Raw genomic sequence first — 20,052 nt, 5'->3', positions numbered from 1 at the left:
ATAAACCTAATATCAAAAATGCTTTATAAATATTGTACATACAAATACTAGCCATAGTCATTTATTTGACCATGAACTAACCCAGGTCTTTCTGAGGTCCAAGCGTCAAGAATTTCCTGTACTGAATCCCACACTTACTGGAGAGTTCCAATTTTTTTTCTTTTCAAATTTTTATTTAAATTCTACTTAGTTAACATGGAGTGCAATATTGATCTCAGGAGTAGAATTCAGTGGTTCATCACTTACATACGACACCCAGTGCTCATTATAACAAGCGCCCTCCTTCATACCCATCACTCATCTAGCCGAACCCCTGCCCACTTCCCTCCAGCAAACCCTTGGTTTGTTCTCTATAGTTAAGAGTCTCTTATGATTTGTTTTTCCTCTCTCTTTTTTCCCCTCTTCCCATATTGTCATCTATTTTGTTTCTTAAATTCCTCATGGGAGTGAGATCATATGGTATTGTCTCTCTCTAACTGACATTTCACTTACCATAATACAGTCTAGTTCCATCCATGTCATTGCAAATGACAAGATTTTGTTCTTTTTGATGGCTGAATAATATATATATTCCAGTGTGTGTGTGTGTGTGTGTGTGTGTGTGTGTGTGTTCTTTATCCATTCATTAGTCAATGGACATTTGGGCTCTCTCCATAGTTTGGCTGTTGTGAATAGAGAGTTCCACTTCTGAAGGAACTTCTACTTACAAACATGCAAAGAAGGAGCGGGCATCCAAACTTCGGGTCCTGGTCCTAATAGGCCAGTGGTGAATTATATCCTATAGGTTTCTACAGTGCAAGCATGTCAGAGACAAGGATAAGGGTGAAGAGAGGAGTGTGTAAGGCAAGCAGGGGAGTCTTGGCTCAAAGTCTGAATGAAGAGTGAGCTTCTCAGAGGTAAAGCCTGTGGAAATAGCTGCAGGCAAGAAAGAAAGGGCAAATCTTTGTAGCTTGGTGTGTAGGGTAGAGAGCTGTCAAATACAGGAGCAAGGGTAGGGTAAGCTCATAAATTTCCCATTTCAGCCAATTGTGCCAAGTAAATGTGGCAAAGGCTTTGAGAGCATGAGCAGCTTAGGATGTTTGAATCACCCAAGTGTCCATTTCTGGGCCTCCTCTCTGGAGCTGCCTCAGAGGCACCCGGGACATGGGTGCACCCCTGCTGTACTTGTGCAGCGGCATGACGACTGGCCAAGGGAGAAGGAGCCTCCTGCCTGGCAGCCTCTTCTACCTTCTGTTATGACAACCCCACCTCCTCCATGGGCACACAGAGCCCCTATTCTTTCTGCTTCTGATAGCTTTAAACAAAAACTGATAGCCAGTAAACTACAAAGAAGCTTTTTTTTTTTTTAATCCAGTTTTCTTTGTAACTCCCTTTTTCCTGTACATTTCCTTTGCTGGTTCTTTATTAAAGCAGAGAAGGCTTTCAAGTCAATACATTTTTTTTTTAAGTCAAGTAAACAATTTTGTTTGCTAGAGTCAGGGTCCATAGTCACTTTACAAGGAGCACGGTTTTGGAATTCTGTGCTTTTGCCCAACATCATAAATGGTGGGTTTTAACAGCTGTAGCCATGAGTGGCTGAGAAAAAGAGAGAAGAAGATAAAGTCCGGAGGGAAGCAGAGGCAGATGGTACTGCTTGCTGCATCCCTTCTCTGGGACTCCCAGGAAGCACAGAGAAGACGGTGAGGGAAGGCTGAGAAGAGGGACGAGGAACTCTGTGGAATGCCCTACTATATGCCAGATTCTTCTGTTTCTCATTCCATCTTCATGATGAGACTAGAGGTGGATATAACTACCTGTGTCTCCTACAAGGGGAAACAAGTCTAGGAGAAGCTATGTAACTTGCTAAGATCACATAATAATGTGGTCACATAATAATAAATAATGAAGCTAGAATTTGAGTCCAGATCCAACTCCAAAATACTTTCTTTCCTCCATATTACTGTTCTAGTTATTTCTTGCTGCTTAACTACCTAAACCTCGAGGTTTAAAATGATCAGGCATTCTAGGCAGGCTGTGGCTGTGTGATTCCTCCTTCCACATAACATTGAGAGAGTCTACTTGTTGGGGTTCAGCTGGAGGACAGGCTATTCTAGAGAACCCAAGACAGTTTTACACCTGGCACCTTGGCAAGGTGACTAGCAGGTTGGACTTAGCTGTGAGGGGTGACCAGAGTACCTCTATGTCATGCTCTCTTCAATATGATGGACAGAGTCATGGGACTTTTTACTCAGCAGCTCAGAACTCCCAGAGATCTTTACAGAGACCTGGACACTGAGCTGTTTATCTTGGAAGACAGGCCTATGAGGTGGGATTCTTCTTCCATTTTATAGATATGCCCCCTGCAATGATCTGATTATTTCTTTAGAATAGTGTTAGCAGAGGATACTTGAAAGCAGACTCATAGTATTTTGATACTAACTGGTGAATCTGTTCTGTCTCAAAAAGAAATGTAGGTGCCATCAAGTAAATGGATTGGCAAATGTAAGGAGTATATTAAAAGAACCGAATACAGTAAGTAGGCTGTGGCCTGCCTGCTTCAACCTGGGGCCCCTGAGTGAGGAGGGAGTGAGGAGGGAAATGGTCAGTTTTGGCTGTTTCCTCCCCATCTCCACCTACCTGCCTCTGGCACTCCTCTGGGATTGGGATGGCAAGAGGTGTGGCTTAAGAAGTAGGATAGTTTATAATAAACTTGCACTTCTGTAATCCTGCAGAAAGTGCTTGCTGAACATGGAAGTTCACCATGTCAGCTCCCATGGAGCACTTTTGTGGCTTTCTCAGGGATTCCCCTGCTGAGAAACTTTTTTGTTTGGGGTCTCCTGAAAGCAAAGCCTGAGACAAGGATTTGTGTCTAGATAGTTCATTTGGAAGGTGATCCTAAGATTCAGAGTGAGGGCATGAAAAAGGATGAAAAGCCATTTTAAAAAGGTGCATTATTGAGGTCACTACTGTGGGCAATAGGGGTTTTGCCAAGATCTGAAAATTTTGCAAGATATTCCTGGAATTGTTTGCCTGAAAGATGAGAGGCTGGGGCACTTGCCCATCAGTTACCTCCTCCATCATCTGGGGATTGCTCCAGGCTGCAATAACGACCCCTCATCCCCTCCAGGCTATTTCTTTTTTTTTTTTTTTAATTTATGATAGTCACAGAGAGAGAGGGAGAGGCAGAGACACAGGAAGAGGGAGAAGCAGGCTCCATGCACTGGGAGCCCGACGTGGGATTCGATCCCGGGTCTCCAGGATCGCGCCCTGGGCCAAAGGCAGGCGCCAAACCGCTGCGCCACCCAGGGATCCCCCTCCAGGCTATTTCTTGAGGCTTTGGGGAACTCTCCAACATAGAACAAAGACTTGTGCCTTCTCTTAACATCGGGCACAGCTAACAGGAGTCTGAGGTTGCAGGAAAAGACCCTCTATAGCTTCAGCTGAAATCAGAGCTGACCAGGAAAAGCATCTGCTTCATTAATGAGGCCTCCTGAGCCTCAAATCTCTGCTCATCCATCAGTCCATCCAACAGACTCTCTGTTGGGACTCCCTAGCTGTGTTAGGTTGAATAATGACCCTCCCCCCCAGGTTTTCCATGTCCTAATCTCTGGAACATATAAATGTCACCTATGTCAAAACAAAACAAAACAAAATTCTATGTAAGTGATTACATTATGAATTATTGAGATAGGAAGATTATCCTTGATTACCTGGGAAGACCTAAAAATCCAATCACAAGTATCCTTAGAAGACAGAAGCAGAGGGAGGTTTGACAGAGACAGAAGAGGAGGCAATGTGACAACAGAAGTTGGAGTGATGTGGCCACAAGCCAAGGAAAGCCACCAGCCACCAGAAGCTGGAAGAGGCAAGGGATGGATTCTCCCCTGGAGCATATGGAGGGAATATGGTCTGGCCAACACCCTGATTTCAGACTTCTGACCTCCAGAACTGTGAAGGAATAAATATCTGTCATTTTGAGCCATGAATCTTGTGGTGATATTTTTATAGTAGTTCTAGTAAACTAATGCAGTATTTTCTCTCCAAGTAGCTCTAGGCTGGCTCTTATCCTGTGTCCTTTATCTGGTCCCTGAGGAACACACATTCCTGCCCCTGCTTTTGGTGGAAGAGCAGCCAGCTCTGGGGACAGCCCATTAGCAGAGGATACTTAAAAGTGGAATCGTGGTATTTGATACTAGCTCATGAACAAGTGTCTCTAGCAAAAGGAAACACAGGTGCAAGCAGAGTAGATAGACTGACAAAAGTAAGGAGTATGTTGAAAGAACCGAATGCAACAAGTAGGTTGTGACCTGCCTGCTTCAGCCTGGGGTCCCTGAGTGAAGAGGAAGGGAATGGTCCTCTTACTCTGTCAGTCTCACTCTCTCTCTCCCCTCAGGCAGATAGCCATGGCCTCTCCCTACTGGGCATGTGTCACACTACAGTCCCTATATCCCCCACACTCAGGGGCTGCAGATCAAATTCTCCAAGTAGTTTCCTTTGAACCCCTCCCTTTTGGTTACATTTGATGGCAGAGGTCCCTCTTTTCTTCCCCCTTGGGAAACACAAAGCCATCAGCAAACTCCTTGCAAGAAAATGTTGCCTCCACCACCCTCCTTCAGGCCTTAAATACCCCAGTCCCCACTGTCCACGGCTTTGCAAATCTGTCGAAGATACCCAGCTCCTCAGTTTAGAAAACTGGCTTCTTTGGTTAATTCTCAGCCTATGGCCTCAGCACAAATCTAGGCACTAGAGTCCTGTTGTATCACCCAGAAATCCCTCTCTGATGATTTCATTACTGAGAAGTGTGCTTTGAGCTGGGAACCAGCAAACAAACAGCTCCTACCCTAACTGTGCCGGGAACTCCTGCTGCGGCCCCCATTGTCACTAATCTACACAGGCTTTGCTAGTTTCTTTCCCAGGAAAGTGCAAAGGTGAGATGAGTCTATGATTCCAAAGTCACAAAACTCAGTGGTGTGCATGTGTGCAGCTTCAGAGCTAATAAGATGGACCGACTACCTGTGGCAGATTAGGAAAGCTTTCTTCTGTTTGTAACGGGTTTGTAAAAATAGTCCTTGCCAACTCTATACCACAGCCACAAAAAAATGCCTGAGGTATCAGAATTTTTTTTAATAAAAGTAATCATTACCAAAAGAAAATGCACAAGGAGTGGAGACGTAAATCTTGGATTTCAGATTAAAAGTTGCTCCACATGGAACGACAGGTTTTTCCACCACACTTCTGTCTTCCCTTCATTCCTTACTCTGCCAGAATGAACTCTTTCCCCATGAATACTTTGCTTGTATGTGATTAATATTAAAAACTATTCACCTCCTCCAAAATGTATCCTTTTCATAAAAAAAGGTACCAACCTGTAGCAATAATAAATGCACCATTGTAAAGATAGTTTGTTATTAACAGGAAAATGTAAAACTAAAAATAGTGATTCCACTAGAGCTAACTTGAGGAAAATGGTCATGTGCTGAATATGCATTTCCAGAGGCACAATGTACCTGAAGTGTTTATAGTTCCCCAAACTCCTGTGCTCCAGAAGCTTCTCTTCTCAGAGTCTTTGTCTGGGAAAATTCAAAATTATTCAAACTAAAATAATCTGTTGAAGAAGGAATTGTCACAGCTTCCAGAAGAGAATATCCTGGCTCAGAGAACAGATCTGCAATTTGCCCAAGGTCACACTGTCAGTTAGTGGAAAGATTTAGGATTTAGGATTCAACCCCAAAGCCAGTGCTTTTTTTTTTTTTTAATTTATTTTTATTTTTATTTTTTAATTTATTTATGATAGTCACAGAGAGAGAGAGAGGCAGAGACATAGGCAGAGGGAGAAGCAGGCTCCATGCACCGGGAGCCCGATGTGGGATTCGATCCCGGGTCTCCAGGATTGCGCCTTGGGCCAAAGGCAGGCGCCAAACTGCTGCGCCACCGAGGGATCCCGCCAGTGCTCTTTCTTCCATTCTATCCATCCCCGAATCATATTATTATCATATTGTCAAATATAGCTTTTAATGTGACATGTATTATTTTTCATTTTTCTCACTAAAAATATTAAAGTGAACTAAAGTTAAAATTTACATAAGCTTCTTTAGAAAAATGCTTGTTTTAATCATGCTTCAAAACTATCACAGAAAGACCTTGCCAACATACAAAGACCCAAAAGGCTATCATTAATCTTGCTGTGTGATTCACTGACAACTCAAAATGGAATGTGAAATCTTGATTGTGATTAACCAATACTATTGACCAATACTCTTGATTTTCCTCTGAGTTATACTGACTTTCCACACTGTATGATTTTTCTTCCATTCTCCACCTTCCCTTCCCCACTCCATGTAAATTCACTTTCCAAAGATTCATCCCTTTTCCAGATGAACAGTGTCAGCAGTAGATACCACCAGTGCCTCATCCAGGTCCCCTGAGCCCAGTTCTCAGGTCACCTGCATCTTCCATGGGCAATCCCTGCTGCCTAAGGCTTCCTACCTCTACACCTGCATTCCTCTGAGGAAGGTCGGTCCCTGGCTCCAGGAGAATTCTTGGCCAGACATACAGCACTGGGACACGCCAGAAGCACCAGGGGGTTACAGCTCCCAGGAACAACCCTCAAAGACAGAAGAACAAGAATGCCCCAATTTCCTTGCCCCTCAGTGGGCTGATTTGGAGTAGAGTCCCTCAGAAGGTGTCCAGCAGGATTGAACCCCAATAATCCAGTGTAGTAACCTACTTACTAGCACATTTTTTATTGACTTTCCTTCCTCCCATTTTCCATTCTCTCATTTTCCCACTCCCTTTCCAAATAAACTACTTGCCCTCAAATATTTGTCTCGGGGTGTTTTGGGGGAACTCAAACCAAGAAAGAATCTAAGGAAAGATCATATTTAAAATACCAGAAAACAGAGACAATAACCAAATTAGGAATAATATCAGCATCTATTTAAATTCCCACTAGATTGTATACTTTATGGGAACAGGGACCAGGACCATATTTGATTTGTTCACCATGTATCTTTAGCACCTAGCACTGTGCCCACACATGATTATTCTCAAATACTTTTTAAATGAGTAAATGATGAACTTATTAATGAACAAACAGGTGAGAATTCCTAGCTCTTTCGTAAGGTTCTTCAAATTTTAAGATGACATGTTATCCTAATTAATGCCAAAGAAAAGGCTGAAATTATAAAATAGGAATCTGAACTGATGCAATATTAACAATCATCTATACGATTTCAATAGGAAGATGTCAAAGTACAGAGAGGTTCATTTTCCCTAAATAATCCTTAAATATAAATACAAGTAGAATGTTTTTTTAAACTACATGTTATTTCCAAGGTTTAGAAAGAAAAATAAACATAGATGAATAGAAAGGACAGTTATATAAAAGGAGAGAGAATGAGAGAGAATAATACTAGCCAATAAAATATAAAGTTATGATAATGGAGCCATTTGAGTAAGCTAGAACAGAATAGAGCATCCACAAATGACTCAAATACTTAAGTTAAAGTGTCAATTGAAATCAATGCAGAAATGATAGGTTATTCAGAATTGTACATATTATAAAATAGCCTGTGGGGGGTGGAGGTACTCAAGTCTCTACCTCACACTTTATGTGAAAATGAATTCTAGATATGCAAGGGTTTAAATATAATAAACATACAATACTATTAGAACACATCTGTGAGTTTGTTTGCTTTTACAATCTAGGGTAGAAAGCTATTTTTTGATGTGGTACCTGCACATAGCTCCTCTAGGCTCTGCCGAAGGAAGGTCTCCTCCTTCTGACCTAGAGACTCCTTAGCTCCAGGAAAGAGCAGCCTGTGACCAATCCGTCTTCCTGATATGGTAGGTCAGGTCTCAGAGGAAATAAACAAGGTGTGGAGAATTTCAGTAGTTGCTAGGGAACTAGTGTCCTCCAAAAATGAAAGGAGCAAAAACCAAGGTTTGCCTATACTTAAGCATATAGCTCTTAATTAGCTCAGGATTAGCGTCTCCTGGAAAAGCTATTAACATATGGTCTTCTAAAAGTATCTCAAAGGTGACAACCTTCTGGTTCTGTTTCTGGCTTCTCTCTTTATTGGCCTTTTCACTATTTTAGTCCATAAAGGATGCCATTAAATTAAAACCATTAATTTGACTAAGAAAAGAAGAGGCTGAATCATTGAACAACCAGGTCCTGACCATCATAGCAAAAACACCTCCCAGTCCAGGCTGGACATTGTTTTCGCATTATTTAAAAATGATCTCATGAAAACAACCAAAGTGTGGAAGTAGGTACTCTGGTATGTTTCAGTTGTAGTGGGTGGTTCGCCGAATTATATCAATTTCACCTCTTGACATTTATACTAAATAATAACTATAAATATGCATAAAATTAATTTTGGGGATGCTATTTCTATTGTGTTACTAATAATGACAAAGAGATGAAAATCACCTAAATATAATGGACTGGTAAAGTGAATAGTCAAGACAACATAGAATGATTTTAAATATTTAAATTAAAAAAATTTTTAAAAAAAGAATGATTTTAAATGCCATATATGAATATGTATGACATGGAAATATCACGTTCTGTTGTGATGTGGGAGAAAAAAGCATATTTCAAAATAGTTTATGCAGTTTGGACTCATTTTATAAAAACTGGGAAGTGTGTATTTATATATGTAATATATTAGAAAATTCTACAAGAGCACACATGAAAATGGATGTTAACTGTGATTATCTCCGTGGGGGGATTGGCAGAATGGACTTCCTAAATGTATGATCCAACTATATGTTGTCTACAGGAAACACACATTAGATTCAAAGACAGAAATGGGTTTAAAGTTAAAGGTTGGAGGAAGATATACCATGCAAACAGTAACCAAAGGAGAGCAAGAGTTGCTATCCTAACATCAAAGTAAACTTGAAGAGTTGTTTTTAGAGACAAATAAACACATTTTATCATGAAAAACGTCCAATTTATCTAACAGTCATAAACATGTATGTATCTAATAACAGGAACCCAAAGTACATGAAGCAAAAACTGATAAAATTGAAGGAATAAACAGAAAATTCAACAATAATACTTGTTCAATACCCACTTTCAGTAGTGGATAGAATAATGAAGCAGAAAATCACAAGAAACTAGAAGACTAGAACAGCAGTATTAACCCAATAGACCTAACAGATATGTATGGGACCCTCCACCCTGCAGCCTCAGAATACACTGTGTGAAAAACAGTCTGGCAGTTTCTCAAAGAGTTGAACATGGGTACTATGTGACATAGCAATTCTGCCTCTTAGTATATACAGAAGAGCAACTAGTAATGGATGCAGTGCTTCTTTTGGAAGTGACAAAAATGTTCCAACATTAGATATTGATCATGGTTGCACAGCTGTGTGAAAGTACTAAAAACCACTAAATTGTTCATTTTTTTAAAAAGATTTTATTTACTTGGCTGAGAGAGAGAGCAAGCACAAGTAGGAGGGAGTGGCAGGCTGAGGGATAGGGAGAAGCAGGTTCCCCACTGAGCAGGGAGTCCAATGCAGGACTCGATCCCAGGACCCCAGGATCATGACCTGAGATGAAGGCAGACATCTAACCAACTGAATCACCCTGGAGCCCTGAATTGTTCACTTTAAAAGGGCAAAGTGTATAAAAAATAAGTTATAAAACATAAACGGACACAAATATGATGAAAGCTTAAGTTCTTAAGGTAGGGTTTGTGGAATAGGAATGTTATTTTATTCTTTCAATTCTACTTTATCTTATAAATATCTCTAAATTCAAAGGAAAGGGATGATGGGATAATTGACAAGGGAAAAAAATTAGGTTATTCCCTCACTCCCTCCAGCATAGACAATTGATGCTCATCAGTAAATTTTCCACATGCTCTCCGAAATCTCCCAGATGCCCTGGAGGCTATGCTGGGCCCATGTGACTAGTTCTGGCCAATGAACTGTGAGTGGATATAATATTTGTCACTTCTAGGCTGAGGCAATCAGAAGCTGGCATGCTTCTTCAATCCCTCCTTTTCCTGCCACTAATACCTTAGAAACCATGGGATGAGATAGTCGTAGCACAAGATAGAGGGAACATGGGTCTCCGAGGCACTACATAGAGGCCCTTTCCCCCATCCTACAGACTTGTCCTGAATGAGAAATTAATTTTTGCAGTGCAAGCCACTGGTACTTCAGAGGTTATTTGTAATTGCTGCCTAGTCGAGACTAACTAAAACAAATAACAGACTAAACCATTTTGTGCAGAAGCATTAAGAAATAGCCTACAAAAAATTAATCAAGAAAAATGTTTAACATCCCAGCATGAAGAAATAATTTTTAAGCACCAAAGCAATTAAAGTATCACAAAGGAAAATCTGGACAGATATGAATAGAAATAAAATAAAGTTTTGGTACATTAAGAAAGCCCACATACAAAATGAGAGAAATGTGGGAAAATGTCTGGGGGGAATATGTCAGAGAGTCAAGGTCCTTAATGTTTAAACTAAATTTTTCTAGTAATTCCACTCCTAGTAATTTACGCTATTCATCTTATGGTTGTCTATCATGAGAAAAAAATTGGAAAAGATATCTCTACAAAACAAAAATCTTTTACTAATGGACAATACACTCCCGTAGTGAAATATTACATGGCCATTAAAAGTTTTATTTACTTATTTTTAAGATTTTATTTTTATTTGAAAGAGAGAGACAGAGGTAGCGAGAGAGAGCACAAGTAGGGAGTTGAGGGAGAAGCAAGCTCCCCTCCGAGTAGGGAGCTCAATGCAGGGCTCAATCCCAGGACCCTGGGACCATGACCTGAAGGCAGACGCTTAGCTGACTGAGCCACCCAGGCACCCCAAAAAGTTATTTTTTTAAGGATTTTATTTATTCATGAGAGACATAGAAAGAGGCAGAGACACAGACAGAGGGAGAAGCAGGCTCCATGCAGGGAGCCCAACATGGGACTCGATCCCAGGTCTCCAGGATCCCACCCTGGGCTGAAGGTGGCACTAAACTGCTGAGCCACCAGGGCTGCCCAAAAGTTGTATTTTTAAAGAATGACAGGAAAGTGTCCACAGTATAAAATGTGAAAAGGGCAGGATGCCAAATGTTATACTATATTTGATTTTTGTTGTCTAGGTAGGTAGGTAGTAAAATACCGGAGAGATATACAATGAAATTTTAATGTAATTGATAGAATTTCAGAGTTTTGAGAATTATTATTTCCCAAAATGTCCACAACAAACCCTCACATTTATAATGATGGTGGGGATAATTAGGAAAAATGTTTTCTAAAAAGTCTTTGTCATCTTTTAATGGCCAGCTCAAATGGGAAAGGAAGATCCCTGCCTGTGAGGTCTTTACTTCTCACTGGGTACATTCTTCCTGGACCATTTCATCCACAATTCTCTATCCTCTCCCCAGCCTCTAAACTGATCAATCAGTCATGGATTCCTATTGATTACCACCTCTTAGATCTCTCATCTTTACATTTCAGTCCACACCCACCCTCATCACCAACTGTCCATCCACTGGGGGGGCCTCCACATCTCTGGACTATTAGTTCCCTGGACCTAAGTGTTTTGTCTCCCCTCTGCTTTCCTCACACTATATCCAGACTGATCTTTTTCAAAAAGAAATTATCACTCCCTCAATTAAAACTTTTCAATGACTCTACACTGCCTTCAGGGTGAAGGTCAAAATCCCTATTATTAGTTTGGGTTCCCCTGAAGTAAACCTTGAGACAAGAACTTAGTATGTGTGATCACTTATTCTGTCTGCATCATAGAAAGCACTCTGGGTCATCCATTACTACTTTATTTTATTAATTCTAAAATACATACTTTTCCAAAATTTAACATCTCTAAAATGAGGATACAACTCACAAAAAAACAGCACTTAGAATGGAGGAAAATCTTGTATGTTTGTTGTTGTTCTTCCCCACTTGACTGAAGCCCCTTAATGACTGCAGCTCTATCATTATACCCCAGCACCTGGCACGATGTCTGGGACCTAGGAGGTGCCCAATGAATTAGTGGAATAGATGAAAAAATTAACCATGTCTTCCCTGATAGCATCCCCATTCCCACCCCCACCCCATATAGACTGCATATCCTCTCTCTGAGTTCCCAGGGTGCTTTGGTCAGACCTCTTTTCTGGCATTTCTCGTAGTCTCTTGTCAACTATAGTGGACCATCTGCATTACCCCTCACCACTAAAATGAAAGCAGGGTCCCTGCCCTATTTATCTGAGGACCTCCATGCACTATATTGTATAGTGCCTTCGCATAAGTGTCTCGATCAAGTACTTATGGTTGCAAAAAAATACACAATGTGAGCTTCACTGTGGTCTCCAGTCAGTGTAGGGGTGAGCTCTGTAAGGGTGGCGATTAGGTGTTTCTCATCTCTGGGTATCCAGTGCCTCGTATATAGTAGATGCTCAGTAAGTACTGATTGACGAACTTGCCCACACCCACTTTTCTTCACACCCCAACCCAGTCTGACATACCCTCTCTCTCTCCAACACAAGCTCATCACGAAGCATCCAAGGACTCAGGTGTTCTTATAACCAATATGGCAGCAGAAGTCCTTCAAAATTCCCAACATCAGAAAAAGGAGGTTAAAATGGATTTTATCCATTATTTATCTATCTGTGATTCATAGTTTTCTCTTGGCAGGAATGCTTTGCTCCAGAGCAGGTTATACAGCTTTAAAAACAAACAAACAAACAAAACCAAGTCAAATTAAACCAGAATCTTTAGGGGTAGGAGCTAGGCAGCAGTACTTTTCAGTTCTCAACATTCAGTCAACTGTAATCTGCAATGCAGAAATTTGCTCACATAAGGGGTGACTCCAAGTTTTGCAGAGAACTCAATACAGAAAGCCTTTAAATGGAGGGTTGTGCAAGGCAGCTTCACTTGGCACACTTCACGACTCTACCTCCAGCGTAGGGGATGTGTGACAGCTGAGCTTCAGCTCTGCTGGGGCTGCATGAAGGACATCAAGCCTGCCACAAGTCCCTAGACAAGACTCTGGAGCACCTGCCTTCCAGACCCGACTCTCCACAACCAGTGAACAACCTCAGGTAAATCCATCCCTTGGTGTTCCTCAACTGCAAAACAAAGATTTCTCTGATGTATTAAAATTCAAAAGTTTTATAATTCTAATCTAGCCTCTCAGACAAGAAAACAAAGTCTATAATAGAAAAATGCTTTAAAATCTTTTTCATGTGTGGCAAGAATAGAATTATTTCTTAGGCTGTGAGGTTTCTTAGTTTTTATTTTTTTTAAATTCTATTTATTCATGAGAGACACAAAGAAAGAGAAGCAGAGATACAGGCAGAGAGAGAAGCAGGCTCCCCATGGGGAGCCTGATGAGGGGACTCAGTCGCAGGAACCCGGGATCACGACCTGAGCCAAAGGCAGATGCCCAACACTGAGCCACCCAGGTGCCTCAGTTTTATTTTTTTGACACCCAATTAATTTCATCCAGTGTCAGTCCCTATGTTTTGATAGAGAAACAGTTTTTGGTATCGTGTGCTTGTGTGAATTGTCATCCTAACTTGTATTTCATTAATCAGAAAATAATGTCTAAGTAAAGTGCCTCTAGAAAAGAAACATTAAATTCTCACCTCACAGAGCATTAGAACAAATCTCACTTAACTGAGTTTTGAATTTTGCCATAGAAGCTAAACAGCTGAGGTTGGGTGATTTATTCTTTTTAAAAAAAGGATAGCGTGGGGATCCCTGGGTGGCTCAGCAGTTTGGTGCCTGTCTTTGGCCCAAGGCATGATCCTGGAGTCCCAGGATCGAGTCCCATATCGGGGTCCCTGCATGGAGCCTGCTTCTCCCTCTGTGTCTCTGCCTCTCTCTCTTTGTGTGTCTCATGAATAAATAAAATCTTAAAAAAAAAAGGGATAGTGACTTTAAGCAGTATATGTTTATTAATCTTGCATGAGCAAGAGGGAATTTTTTGTATGATAAATAGTAAGCTAGCATCACAATAGAAGTCAATAATTTATTCTTGAAAGCATCTCTAAAATTCATTCTGTCTAGAATAATAATAGCTAACATATCATGATTATGTGCCAAGCACTGTTCTAACCGAATATATTAACTCATTTGATCTTCATAGCTACCTTCCCCAGAGAGTAGCATATCATCTTCCCTCCTTTACAGAAGAGGAAACTGGGTCAAGTAACTTGTCCAAGGCCACACATTCAGGACAACCACGTCAGAGTCCATGCTCTTAAACACTGCACTGGACTGTCTGGAGAAAGTTCGTAAACAATTTTTCAGGTGAGTAGATTCTGACAATTGAATGTAGGTTTTCCTATGGCTATTCAATTTAACAAACCTATACAATGCCAAGCATCATCTAGGCTAATGTTTCCTCAAACAGGTTCAAGGTCTTGCAAAGCACTTCTTGATAAAAGGGCTATTAGGTTAGTAATTCTGGAAGTCTGGAATCACTGTACTTGGCCACCTTGGTATCTAATGACAGCTGGGTATCTTGGTTGGACTTAAGACCTACTATTCCAGCAAAATGCCTGGTCAGCACTGCTGCAGGCCCTCCTTTGACCTTAAGTCATAGTTCTGGTCTTACTCTCTTTTCTCTATTTCCCAGTCCCCCAGCAACTGTGTTCCTGTCCTGTTATCCATATCTAACTGCTTTGCTTGGTACCCAGATCCCACCAGAATAAAAAGAGTCTAGCCTTGAAGTCCAATCAAGTGGCTGATCCTTGGGATCTGCAGCTGGATATGCAACTGCCGGTCTTTCCAGTCTCCTGCTGTTTGGTGTGCTCACAGAATCCCATTGTCTGCTCAGCAGTGACTCCATCTGGGAGTTCCCTGAGGTATATGAAACCCTGGTTACAGCAATGCCAATACCTCAAAGAACTGAATATTTAAAGAGGCAGAACTCATGGATGAGAAATAAAATACTAAAGTGCTAAAGGAGAGAACTAACAAAAGTTCAAGATACTCTGGGACAAGAAAGCAAGATGAACTTGAGCTGGATTTTTTTTTTAAGATTTTATTCATTTATTTGAGAGAGTGAGAGAGCAGGAGCAAGGTGGAGGACAGAGGGAGAAGCAGACTCCCTGCTGAGCAGGGAGCCCATTTTGGGGCTCAATCCTAGGAATCCAGGATTATGACCTGAGCTGAAGGCAGACACTTAATTGACTGAATGAACCACCCAGGCGCCCAGAGCTGGATTTAAAGAATGGCTGAGCTTAGAGTGGAAGGAACCCATAAGAGGTCAGAGGGCAGGCAGCTCTACAGGAATAGATTCAAGCACAGGGCTGAGCATGGGTTGGAGACAATGGATGGAATCGCCTGCCTGGTTCCAATTTGCTAGTTGGAGTGTACAGTGATTGTGGTGGGTTAGGGGGAGGGAAAGAATGATAGCTCTTGGAAGACTTTGACTTCCCAGAGAAGGCGACATAATAAAATTGTTAATCACACTGAATTTGTCACCTACGAGACTGAAGTCATATATTGGCTCCACCATGTGTGTGACTTTGGAGATGTCATGACCTGAGACTGTTTCCTCCTCTGAAAAATAGGAGCAATAAGTACTAGTATCTACTTTACAAGGAGCTGAGAGGATGAAATAATTGAGAATGCACACAAAGGCTTGGTACACTGCCTGGCAAGAATGTAACACTGAATTTCAGAAAAAGGGCTTCACCAACCTGATACTTTGGTACAGGCTAAACAAAGCTGCCTTTGTTGAAGTTTGGTTGGCTTCTCAAGAAATGATGCAGACATTCTGATTTAGAGATCACAATGTACTTCATATCCATTCCTTTACTTGGTCTTCCAGAGGGCTGTCACTTGAAGCCAGAGCACTTCCTTCCTCTTCTAATCTGACTTGTAACCAGAATCTTGTCACCTGGACAAATAACTGGGAACTTTCTGCAAGATTCAGGAAACACTTCCTAAATGCTAAATGGTTGGTGACTTGAAAAAATGGCATGTTCCATGGAAAATGCAGAAGGTTGTCCATGCTAAATACCTAAGGGTCTGGAGCCCTCCTTGGTGGGAATGCATCTGGACCACTTCTAAGACTCAGAGACCTAAGGCAAATAACATTGTGCCCACCTTATCCTCAAATGAAATCCAGGATAGCTTTAAAGGGAAAAGAAGTCTCCAAACATCAACACAGAGTCTGAGAAATATCAAAGGGGTGAGGGAAAAGCAAAGCAAACCAAAAACAGACTCCTAAATATAGAGAACAATCTGATGGTCATCAGAGGGGAGATGGGTAGGGACCTGGGGGAAATGGGTGATGGGGATTAAAGAGTACATTTGTTGTGATGAGCACTGGGTGTCATATGGAAGTGCTGAGTCACTGTACTGTACACCTGAAACTAATATTATGCTGTTGTATTAACTGAAATTTAAATAAAAACTTAGAAAAAAAATGTATAAAACAAATAAATATTGTAAAGGATTTCAAAAAAGAAAAGGAAGAAACAAGGAAGGAGGGAGGGAGAAAGAAAAGAGGTCGAGGGAGGGAGCGATTGTGAAGATGGGAGGGCAATCTTGTCTACTTGCCTTGGGACCCAGCTCCTAGCACTGGGCTGAATGCTTCTGCTATCTTGCCCAATGGCTCCCTGCCATCTTCCCACCATGACATGATAAAAGCTCCCTATGGCCATGGTTTCCAACCAAGAAGAGGAAGGTGGAAATGTTTTGCTTGAAAAAGCCCCTCAGGAACTTGGAGATATGTCTGAGGCCTCCTTTGAGATTCACGGAGTACCAAACCTGTAATTTCGTAAATGAAAACCCTGAGGTTAGAGAGATGGGAGTTTGCTCAAGTGTTAGGTACCAGCAGGGCCAGGACTAAACCCAGATCACCTGACTCCCAGTCCTTGCAGACAGAACTAGCAATGGCATGCTGAGCACATGCATGAGATTCTTGTACAAGGACTCTGGAGAATGTCCGGACTACACTTGCCACTTTCAAAGTGCAGGTAGATTACCTTTGCCTGGTTTTAGCAAAGGCTAGCAAGACAAGATCAATTCTAACTTTATAAAAAGCCTTTAACTACTTCCACAGCAACATGCTCATCTGACAGCCTAGCAATTAAGTGTATAATGTCAACAATCCAGATTGGTAACAAGCTGTCAGCAACTCAGTAGTTAAGGCAGAAGGGAAGGGAGTCAGGAGGCCACATGGACTGCTTAGCTCACTGAATCCTCATGGCCAGAATCTTCTCAAATTCTCTGGTTTCATTTTGGAACAGCCCCAGTTGGGCTTCCAGGCAATTGATCATCGTATTCCTTAGAAATGAAATTTGAGGCCTGCTAAATATACCTTGGTAGTTTACTTCTATTTAGTGATATCATGAACTCAAACTTCAAGGGTAGAACATCGCAGGTCCAATTTTCCCTGAGAACAAATGTAATATTGGTAGCTTACACTTTACATAGTTTGAAATAAGCAGACAATGTTCTATACTTAAAGTAACAACCTGGCATACCCTAGGCACCCAACTTTTCTCAGAATCTATTGCTACATTAAGAAATTACTCCCAAGACAGTAGCTTAAACAAACATTTATTATCTCAGTTTTTGTGTTTTGGAAATTTGGGAGTGGCTTAGCTGGGTGGTCCTGGTACAGGGTCTCTCACAAGGCTGCGTCAAGGTGTCAGCCAGGACTATGGTCACCGATTGGAGGATCTACTTCCAATATGGCTCCCTCACCTCTATGTCCTCTCTACAGTGCTGCTTGAATGCCCTCATGCTATGGCAGCTGGCCTTCCCAGAGTGAGTGATCCTGGACAAAGTGGAAGCAATGCCTTCCATTACCTTCCCTCAGAAGTGACACACCATCTCTTCCATATTTTTTTCTTTTTACATTTTTTTAAATTTAAGTTCAATTTGGTAACATATAGTATAAAACCCAATACTCATCACATTAAGTGCCCTTCTCATTGATCTCTTCCATATTTTATTTGTTGGAAGGGAATCATTAAATTCAACCCATGCTCAAAGGAAGGGGAATTAAGCTTCTCCACTTAGAAAGGAATATATTCTATATATAGAAGCTGTGGATAGATTTTAAAACCATCACAAGTCCAAAGCAACATTTACTTATTTTATTAACAACTTACCAGAGCCCACTGTGACTTCCATTATTTTTCAAATTGTTTTTAAACCAGCAAGATAAATATCTGTCAAGAATCCAGGCAGAGAACTAAAGTGTTATCAATTTCTAGAAAGGCAGGTTCACTTATGGTTAAGTTTTCTGAAGATAAATTCCACATTATTAATGACAACAGTAATAAAACACCACCTCACCATCACTACCCCACCAAAAAAGCTCAAAATATTTTTTCTTAGGCAAGAGGCTAAATAATCTGTGAACGAATAAAGTAATAATCACTGTGCCAAATATCCTTCTTTTCCCCAAATATTTTTTTAAAAAAGATTATTTATTCACGAGAGACAGAGAGAGAGAAAGGCAAAGACACAGGCAGAGGGAGAAGCAAGCTCCATGCAGGCAGCCTAATGTGGGACTCGATCCCGGGTCTCCAGGATCACGCCCTGAGCCAAAGGCAGACGCTCAACCATTGAGCCACCCAGGCATCCCATCCCCAAATATCTATTAATTTCTCTCCTACACAGAATCCAATCCGTGGTAAAATACTTCTTTCTCATCCTTACTTAAGGTCATATGTGGAATATAAAAACTATACATGTCTTCAGTATAGGCCATGCCATAATTGTTTCCACCTAATAGATAAAATGGTACTAAAAGAGTCTGAAAAGCAAAACTTGCTCCATAGATACTTCATGAGTTACAGACTTATGTAACTTTTAGTATATGTGCTGCCGAAGCGAGCACATATATATAACTTTTAAGTCATATTACATACTTGATGTCTAGAAGTGGCTTCCATCTCAACAAATCCTGCAAAAATTTTCTTTAAGGCAATAATCTTTATTTTAAAAATATAAACTTTCAAAAAAATTAAAAAAATATAAATATAAACTTTCATATACACTGCCACTTCTGGAATTCTCTATTTGAAAAATGTGGAATACTAAGAACCAGGAAATAATCCAGTCTCCCAGCAGCCAATGGATGTCCCAGACCCATATATGGAAGCCCTGTTAGACCAACAGCTAAACACAAAGAACTGGAAGCCTAGCACAAGAAAGTCAATGGAGATTTGTTAAGGGAACCGATAAAGCCCATGCATTTTACTGCAAAAGAAAAAGTCCTCCCAAAACCTTACTCCTCTTTCCTACTTTACATACTAGTCCTAGAAACCTAATCTGAATTCTAATCTTACAGATTAGAAAACAGAATGTATTCAAGAGAGTTCATTTTTGAGTTAACTGATGAAATTAGTAGGTGGAAGTAAATAAAGTGTTGGATAAGAGAAAAGTCACATCATTCTTGGGGCCAGCATAGGAACAAGCAATGCAGTACAAGTTGAGTTTATAGTAATTTTGGAGTCATAAAGAAATGGTTGTGTTCAACACATTGTTTAAGAATGTGAAGTACTGGACAGCCTGGGTGGCTCAGCAGTTTAGTGCCACCTTCAGCCCAGGGTGTGATCCTGGAGACCCGGAATCGGGTCCCACATCGGGCTCCCCGTGCATGGAGCCTGCTTCTCCCTCTGCCTGTGTCTCTGCCATTCTCTCTCTCTCTCTCCTCTCTCTGTGTGTGTGTGACTATCATAAATAAATAAAAATTAAAAAATAAAATAAAATCTTAAAAAAAATGTGAAGTATTTTGGAAATATTGTTGCTTAAACATTTTTTTCTAGAGATGTCTCCTCCAGCAGGGAAAAATGAAAGGAAAAATAAACCACTGGGGCTACACCAAAATAAAAAGCTTTTCCACAAGAAGGAAACCATCAACAAAATGAACAAGCAAACTACTAAAAGGAAAAAAGACATTTGCAAATGATACATCTGATGAGTTATATCCAAAAAATATAAAGAACTTATACAACCTAACACCAAAAACCCCCAATCCAATTAAAACATCAGCAGAAGACCTGAACAGACATTTTTCCAAAGAAGACATACAGATGGCTAACAGACGTGAAAAAGATGCTCAATATCAC

This window comes from Nyctereutes procyonoides, unplaced genomic scaffold (genome assembly GCF_905146905.1).
Source record: "Nyctereutes procyonoides isolate TBG_1078 unplaced genomic scaffold, NYPRO_anot_genome, whole genome shotgun sequence".
Classification (NCBI taxonomy): Eukaryota; Metazoa; Chordata; class Mammalia; order Carnivora; family Canidae; genus Nyctereutes; species Nyctereutes procyonoides.
The sequence above is the reverse complement of the archived record's forward strand: the minus strand, read 5'-3'. Positions refer to the sequence as shown.